Raw genomic sequence first — 9,319 nt, 5'->3', positions numbered from 1 at the left:
TGGCCAGCCTTAACCAGAGAAGCCAACCACAGGTGTGAATCCAGGCTGAAGGAATACCAAGAAAGAAAGATGCTCAAGAGGACTCACCCTGCATTCCCTTCCCCAAACACCTCACTGCTTGGTCTTCCAAACTCTAGCCCGCCTCAAAGGACCCAACCACTCCCTATAACTTATCCTTGGTTGCTATAGTCAGCAGCAGCCTCTCCTTTTCCTTTTTCCCATGGCATAGGGACTGGCTGTCACTCAACATTTACCAGGTCCTCAAAATGTTCTTTACTCTAGAAGGTAAAAACCAACACACACACACAAAGTGAATGCACAGGAGAGACCTAAGAATGAGAAAGATACAGTCCTTGTTTAGTCTATCAAAATGTCCAATAAATGTGAAAATTGAATCAAATCATCTTGCTGTTACCAAAGTCAGTTATGGAAGCTCATCCCATGGAAAAACCGATGTCTGAGAGATGAGTATTGGGAAGAAAGTAAAGTTTTCTAGGAGGCCAAAGAAAGGAGAAGAGGGAGCTTTGCTTACAAGTCAACTTCTAAACTCCAGAGAATTGAGGAGTTAGAGAGTTGTCACAGATATAGGACAGGAATGGCACAGGAGAGAGGCAGTCTAATAAAGAGGAGGGATATTCATGTTCTTTCTGGAGATAGATAGGGAACTTTCAGGAACTCGGGGGCCACCTCTTTTCACTCCTTTCGTAGTCTGGTGTCTGGTAGGTGTCATTAGCCTGCAAGAAAGAAAAGAGAAACTAGGTAAGTCTAGGTCAAGTTAACCCTGTATTTCAGACAAAACATTTCTCAAATGATCAACTGTCTATGAGCAGAGCTGAACTGAATCTGACCCAAAGGTAAAGGCAGAAGAGGAGATACGAAGACAGAGATACCAGGCCCTCTTGTCTAGTTGCAGTCACCCACTGATGTCTGCGGGCCTAGGTGAAGAGTCAGTTCTCTCAGCAAAAGGTCCTTCAAGTGCCTGAAAAAGAACCTAGGCAGCTAGCTGTTCTCATCATGACCTGTACATCAGGGGTGTTACCTATAGCAAAGCTAGTGGCAACCTCTGTGACCTCCAAAATTAGTGACTTTTAAGTCAGCTAAGAGCAAGTGAAGCTGGAAGGGTTATTTAGGTTTTTCCTCAGTAACACTGGGACATACAAAACAACATTGTCCATTTCCTTTATAACAATGCTATCAACCCTTTTTAAGTGATGGATTCACAAACATGACTCCGTCCAGTGTCCTCCATCTCTGCACTGGCCAGTATGGAGGCCTCTAGTCACATGTGGCTATTGAGTATTTGAAATACGGCCACTGAGATGGAGGACATGGATTTGTAACTGCACCAAAACATACTGAAAACATACATCAGATTTCATACATTCATACATCAGATTACAAAACATACATCAGATTTCAAAGATACTGCATGAAGAGAAGAATGTAAACTATCCCATCAATGTTTTTCTGCTGATTACTATTTTGAAATAAATCACAGTGTTTCAGGTATATTGCATTGACTGAAATTTATTATTAAAATAATTTTACTACCTCTTGTGACGTTTTAAAAATATGGTTACTGAGAAATTTAAGATTCTCAGATTTCTATTGAGTAGCACAGTTCTAGAAAGCCCAAGATAAGATTTGGGTAAGGTTAGCTGCTTTCAAATTTTCATGAACAAAAAAGCAAATTATAACATTTGGTCAAATCCTATTTGGGAAAAATTCTCACAAAGTTGGCATTTGAAGTTTGGACTGTTTACTTTTCATTCTCTTTATTTACTTTTCTACTTTTCTCACCAAACTAAACTAAACTAAAAGCATCTTTAGAAATTTTGGGGGGTATTGGGGATGGAACCCAGGGCCTCAGCATATTAAGCACATGTTCTACCACTGAGTCACATCCCCAGCCCAAAAAGCACCCAATTTATTCCATAAATTGATCTCCGAATCTTAACCAAATAAGCAACTGCTGCTCTGCATTTCACACAAACACACACACACACACACACACACACACGCACACACACACGCACACATGCCCCTTGAGGGACCAACATTTTCCCATGTGTAAAACAACATGTCTGATTGCTAGATTAAGCAATGGAAATTAATTATTACAGTAATTACCCGGCCACTAAGTATTTGAATGCTAGACCTGACATAGCTGTCCCAGGAGCCACCTTCAGCTTCCTGAATGCATTACCGTTGACAAGAAAGCTCATGCCAGTGGATTTTTTTAGATCTTATCTCAGGCAGCACTGTGCCACTGTGAGCCAGGTGCATTTGCTGTGGTCACCAGAAGGCTGTATACCTTAGGCCACAAGAAAAAAGACCTTGGCTTCTGGCATTCATCTCTCCAGGCCTGAAATCAGATGCCTGGAAATTAGATCCTTAGGTTTTCAGGGTGGTCATTCAGTGGAGTGTCAAAGTTCCCATTTGGGTGATGGTAAAAACTAGCTGCTAGCGTGGGCTTGTGCTCACATCACTGGACCTGCAGGAAGGGAGATGTCACCTGAGAATCCCAAACATGGGCGAAGCCATGCTCAGAGGGCTATGGTAGACGCACTGATTCTCTGTAAGTCAACACACTTGTTTTCTCTCTCCAGCAGATCCTGGCCACACAGGCCCCTAGGGGCCAGCACCTGACTTCTTTTACTGAGGCCAAGTCTGTTCATAGTAGAGATGAAATTGCCTTTAGTGACTATATCCAGGTCAAGGCTAAAGCTTTCAAAAAAGCAGCTGTACATTATGGGCCTTATCTAGAAGAAAACATGAAGTTTCTCCTGTTTGTTACTCACTTCTGTTTTTCTGCTGTGGGCTCTGTCCTCAGTACAGAGGCTGCAGAATGGTTGTAGAAGTCATTCACTGGATGGAAAATACTTCGGCCTCTTATTCTTTTTGCACTTTGGGGTCAGGTTTCAGTTCAAACCATGGGGGTGTCTGCATAATTTTTTGCAATTGCTCTTCATGGACTCCCCTAGTTAAACCACTATTTTAGGAGGTCTGGAGTTGTAATTCTTTCTGATGCAATCCCATTCTTCCAGCTTTAAAACTCAGTTCAACTCAGAAAATGATCAGGGAATGTCAGAGAACATTAAAGGCAGTGGCTTCACTCAGTGCCAAATGAGAAATTCCAATGTGCCCAGATGTCTGAAAGGCTGGCCTGTCTCCTCTAGTGCTCACTCCCCAACCCCTGTAGGTCAAAGCCAGAATTATTTCCACCTTCTCTAATCAATGACTCCCCTAAGCAGGTACACAAACCTAAAGGTTACAAATTTACCACAAACAGTCCTGCTCCTCTTGAAATGTATCATTGCCTATTAATCGAGAAATAGAAGACTTAATAAAGAGAAGTTAACAATAATAAAAGCAACATCTGGCATTTATTTTTAGGTTCTATGTTAAGCATTTTAGAATATTACTTTATTTAATCTTTACATATTAATTCAAGTGACTATGAACTTCATAAGACACCCCCCCTTCAGGGGAGTCCCATTCCACTTTATAACCATGGAAATATTGGGGGCAGACACCTAAGTGCCTGAGCCTCCTCTGCCCACCTCTCACTCCAACTGCTGTGGAGATGGACAGCTTGCCCTCCAGTGTCCTCTGCTGTGGAGATGGACAGCTTGCCCTCCAGTGTCCTCTGCTGTCCATCCCACCAGCAGCTGCAGCCTGGAAGAGCAGAGGAGTTTGCCTTGAAGGATGGGGATGAAGAGGGAAGAGAAGTTTCTGGTCTTTTACACTTCACACAGACAATACTGAGACATGTTCCACACCATTCCTCCAGAGCTCCCGACAGGAGTGACACCCACTTGGCTGGCAGGACTAACAGCACCCTTTACGGGATTTTTCTCCTTCTCTGTCTCACTCTCAAGGCTGCTTCCCTTCTGCATCACTTCCCAAATAACCTCCCCGCCCCACATTCACGTTCTTGCCTCAGGCTCTTTTTTAGGAGAAGTCAAACTGGATTACAATCCAACTTTACAGATGTGGACATAACAAATTTCCTTGAAGTGTCACAGCCAAAAGTAGCAGAACCAGGACACCTGCATCAGTTTGTGTGACCACAGAGCCCATGGAATTACATCTAGGTAACACTGCGTCTCACCACCAAATGCTTGTTGCTGCCCCAAGGGAACTGGAATTTACATCGAGGAGCTGCTGAGCCTGACTGGTTCTTTTTAGGCTAGCCCTGTCGCTTACTAGGTACTTCTGGTGATTAGGAACCTCTGACTGGCACTCCCATATCCACACCCAGGAGGCCTACTCATATATTTTTCCTCGTCAGCAAACATCTACAGATCAGTGTTCCAGGATGACACTGTGCTGGGTCCTCGGGCACAGCTGCACAGACAGATGTGTCCCTTTGTTCACAGAGTACCCTACCTAGGATGGAAAGCACCGTGTGGGTAGAGGTGGGCAGAGTGTTATGGGTGCTGGGAGTGGGCACCTCTCCAGCAAGCTGTCCTCTGCACAAACCTAGAATAGGAAGGAGTAAAATGCTCCCTTACCCTCTTGACAGCCTTGGCTGCAGACGTGTCCCCAAATCGTCTGTTCTTCGTGTCTGTCAGCCTTTGGATGGGCTTTTATGGCAGAACGTAGCCCACACTCCTGGTGAGCTCAAATGAGAAACCAATGCAGATCGTCCTCCCCTGAAGAAGAGTCCCCAACCTCAACAGGGGTGTCTGGGGAAATCATGACTGAGGTCTTGAACCTGTCTCCAAGCTCTTCAGAAGACCCTGTAGATGTTTCCTGCTTCTGAGTCATTCAAACCCCACTCCCTGGCCCTCGGTCCACCAGGGAGCCAACATCAGTATCAGATTCCATTTTCCCTTGTGTTGCAACTGATACATGAGGTAGTAATTTACAAGGCCAATTAGTGGGTAGAAGTCTTTGGAGTCTGCCTTATAAAAAAAATAGGCTTGTGAAACTGCTAGACTTGTTTGCGTTTTAGTTTTCAGATGTCCCATGGCAAAGCAACATATTGTTTGGCAATTAGGTTGCTGTGGCAGGCTAGAATAGCTCAATGCAACCACAAAAGCCCAGAACGGTGACCTATTTTTATATGACTTTCCCAGCAACGTGAATAGATGCTCAAAGTTTGACTTCTTTCCCTCCAATCTATTCAGGTCTCATTTGGATTTTTCTTCTGAAAATTACATATTAGGAAATGGAATTCTAGACACTTATCCCTGGCAGTCTTGGAAAGCCAACCCTCAGATTCTTGGGAAATAAAAATAAGATTCTCTCTTTCCCTCTCTGTGGTCAGTCTCATCTTCCCCTCACCCATTCTCTTGCCCAATTACACCAAATACACAGGTTTAATCTATTCCACTATGACTGTCAAAGGGTGAAAATCAACTTGAATCTTTGAAAGTTCCTTCCACTCATTCACTCATCCAATCCATCCACCCATCTTCTTTCTCTCCATTTATTAATTTATTCAATAAATGTTAAGCTCCCATTCCATGATAGGAAATTTGCTGAGGCTGTGCTAAGGCCTTAAAATACTGCAGCAGAGAAAATCTTATCTCCTCTCTTGAGCCTTCCATACTAACAGGGAATAGGTATTTTGCAAATAATTTTTACAAATAATTAGTTACAGTGGCAATAGGTGCCCTCAAAGAGAGTCTAAGGTGCTATGTGTGTTTCCTGGGGAGGTGGCATGCAAGCTGAGAGATGGTAGGTGTGGGAAAAGGGGAGAAGAAAAGGAGAGGAAGACGGGACCAGAGGGAAGCTGAGGCTACTTAAGGAAGGACTTAAGAGAAAAAGGAGAAGCCTTGGGGGAAAGAAGCATTTGAGAATGGAGTCACTTGTGTTCAAAAAGTCCTGACTGCTGTTTGGAGAGGAGACTCCAGTGCAGAGGAAGGCAGGAGGGCTGTTAGGAGGCTACCTCTCTATCTCTAGGGAGAAAGGACCATGGATGAAACTAGAATGGGGAAGTAGTGAAGAAAAGAAGCAAAAAAAGTCCATTCAGTTAATAATGGGGACAGGGTCATCACCCTATAATATCAGGGATGCTGAAAATCATGTGCAATCTCACCTCCATCCTGTTCTTTCCCATCAGCCTTCTGCTCAGCTGTGAGGCTCTCCAAACTAAGAAAGTAGCAGATGAGAACACCAAGTTCATCAGATCTTACAAAACTTGGAAAGCTATGGGGAAAAAAAATCAGAGTATCAGTTCAGTCCCTGAAGACAAGGATGCTTAGTAACAGCATGAAAAGGCACAATGGCTCAGCTTCTTATGTACAATACACTCTTATCTCCTCGTGCACCACTCCTCCGTCTGTGCTCACGACAGACATCACTAACCAATAGTGATGTCTCCAGCTGGACTTTCAGGAACACTCTCACTACAGTCCTTGAGGCTCCTCAGCTGACCAATGCTGCACAGATTATGAAATCCATTTGCCAGCCCTGTGCTTGAGTCTCTACTCAAAATGGTCAACCTGGGAAGACTGTATAAGTACCTGTTTGTTTGAGGACCAAAATTGGTTCACAGGCAGACTTCCCAGTTATTTTCACTGGGTGGCTGTCGATTCTTCTTTATAAGCCTCTGTAACTCCTGACACCCAAACATATTCCAATGCCCTTCCTGCCTTAGAGTCCCATGACAACTGGTTCATTTTTTCATTTATCTGAACTCTCCCCTGCCTGCTTTTCGGAGAAAAAAGAAGACAAAAAGAAAAAGAAGTACAGAGTTACCCGGAACTTGCTGTTCAAAGCTCCATGGCCTTTCGTATTTGTCTGTTGTTTGGGGATTGTTGTCCTAGGGTGTCTCAATACCCAAGAGAAATGAGTACACATTTTAAAAATAGAAGCAAAACAAACAACCTTGAACTTTCAGAGTGTCTCATTTTATAATATGGACCCCTGATTAGGCTTCTGCACATATCAATCACAATACAGGGTGGCTTTCTGGCTTCTCAGTGTGCGCTTAGGGTATCTTGACTGCTTGGTCTTCATTTCTGTCGGTAATGGAGGCATAAAGAGCCTTTTGCCCCACACCAAGCAGAAGAGGGATTAGAGTCAGAGGAAAGTGTGGGAAAGAACTCAAGAAAAGCAATTTCCTAAGTCAGGAACTGAATAGGGAGTGCAAATGTGGTTTTGTTACCTGCTCCAGACTTCATGGAATTAGACTTACTCTTCCCCAACCCCACTCCTGGCTTGGCCTCTCCCACACACAGCTTGGAATGGTTTTTGGCTCCCTGTCCACTAGGGGGTGCAAGCAGGCTTATTTTTCGGCATGGCCCTAAGAAATCTGCAGCTAAAGGAAAAGACAGGAGGACTTCCAGGAGCCACTCTCCCTGGACAAAGTGCTGAGGGTGGAAGGGTGCTGTGGAATGGGGTCTAAAAGCAAGAGCAACATCTGCATTAATTGCTTGAAGCTGTTTTCTACTGTGTCTTCAGAGCAACCTTGGCCCTGAGAGCTGGGATAAGGGCAAGTTGCATCAGGTGCTGGGCAGCTCCTGGCTGGGCTGGTGGCCTCTCAGCAGCTGGCTGAGTCAATACCTGGGAGGTGGCATCCAAGGCTGGCTCTTTTAAGCTGACCGAGACCATTTCACTGGGGCCACTGTTTGATGTATTCCTGAGCCAGAGAGGCGGGAGCTGACCCAAGGAGGGTCATGCCCTGAGTCCATGGAAAGAGCTGGCCCAGAAAACAAGGTCATGCTCTGCTCCAGGGAATAAATAGCAAAGGCTCATGTCACCCACCAGACTACTGAAAGCACCACTGGCCCGCTTTCCTCATGGGGTGGAAGGAAGCCAGTTCAGGAGCACAGGACCTTCCTCTCCATCCAGAACCTTCAACAGGGGCCTTGTTCTCCCGAGCTGGGGAACTCCAAATGGTGACCAGCCTGTCCAGGGGAAATGAGTGTAGGAAATCAGCACTGGGTTTTTATTGCCAAATATTGATGACACATTCAAATCGCTGTGTGGAGATTGGAGTTAGGCCAGCCATAAACTATCTTAATGAACACTAATAAAGAACTGCAATTATTGTTGACTCCAAATGAAGCAAGAACTTTCAACAGTGATCCCTATCAGCCGGTGAGGCCGGTATGGATGTCAGGTGCTGCCTCTTGTCACTGGAGGTAGAGGTAGGAGAACGAGTTTTATTGGATTGAATAAGTATGAAATTAGTTTATTCTTTCTCACTTGGAGGAGGCACTTGGCAGCAAAAGAATCACTTGGAAGAGGGGCGTTTCAGGGGCTGGGGGTGGCTTCCTTTCTTGTTATCTCAGTCAATCCTAATGGCCTTGTGTTTTCCTCCACAGATAAAGTTTGAACTTTTGCAGGGAGGGTCCCTCCCAAACTATCATTACAGAAAATATCCACAAATATAGACTTGTAAGAGGAGGGCAGAAATTAGGATGAGGAGAGTGAGGTCTTGGGAGCAAAATTTAAGGAGTTGGCTGCAAAAAACTTAGTAGTCAGGGTAACTAATAGTTTAATGCAATATTAAATGTGGACATCTTTAGAGCTCATTATTTAGCCTACTGTACTTGGCATTGGATTAAAGCATATGTGTTGGTTAGGTCAAAACATGGTTGCAAAAAATCAAAATAGGCACATAAAAATCTACAGGGAAAAAATATCAAAATTTTAAAAGAAAATAGAATCAGGGTCAGTAGTTTCCCCTTGGCCTCAGGCTCCAGTATGACATCGTATGACACAATCTCATACTTTCCTCCTGCCTCACACACATTCACAACACAAGGGAATGTTGTCACTATGGAGTCGGGCGTCTTGTAGCTGGACAGAGGAATTTCCTTACTCTGTAGGAAGTATCTCTTTCTTCGGTCCTTTAGTTGACTTCTGACACAGCAGGGAGGTAAGTGGCTTTGGTGAGGGGAACCTAGCTATGCATGTGGGGTAGGACACCGGAAGTACTAAAATACTAAAGACCTAGGCTCTGCTAACACTTGTGATCAGCTGAAAACTTCCTGACGCATTGTAAAACAAGAAGTCAGGACTGGGGCAGGCAGTTTTTGACAAAATCATGCCTTTCCCCTTTTCTTTCTCTCTCTTTTTTTCTTTCTTCTTTCTTTGAAACAGGGTCTCATAGCTTAGGCTAGCCTCAAACTCTCTATCTTCCTGCCTTAACTTCCTGGGTGCTAGGATTGCAAGCATGCACCACCATGGCCCGCTTCCCTTTTCTCTTTAGTATTCATAGTAACTCATGTATATTGAGAAACCTGTGGAATCATACAGAATTGCCAATATTGAACCCTTTTTGACCTACCAAATCAACACATATGGTTTAATCTAGTGCATCCCAAGTAGAATAGGCTGAATAAGGGACCCAAGGATG

General features: G+C 44.3%; 1 long non-coding RNA gene across 1 annotated transcript; it reads right to left on the bottom strand.

Moving 5' to 3' along the window:
- Positions 1–334: 334 nt before the first annotated feature.
- On the bottom strand, positions 335–7,872 carry LOC141421507 (uncharacterized). Its single transcript, XR_012446064.1, has 4 exons — positions 7,720–7,872; positions 6,712–6,784; positions 6,050–6,159; positions 335–734 (listed from the first exon to the last, which is right to left on the bottom strand). It is a non-coding gene; the product is annotated as an uncharacterized lncRNA (long non-coding RNA).
- Between the last annotated feature and the right edge of the window lie 1,447 nt (positions 7,873–9,319).

The sequence above is a fragment of the Castor canadensis genome, chromosome 3 (assembly GCF_047511655.1).
Source record: "Castor canadensis chromosome 3, mCasCan1.hap1v2, whole genome shotgun sequence".
NCBI lineage: Eukaryota > Metazoa > Chordata > Mammalia > Rodentia > Castoridae > Castor > Castor canadensis.
The sequence above is the reverse complement of the archived record's forward strand: the minus strand, read 5'-3'. Positions and strand labels throughout refer to the sequence as shown.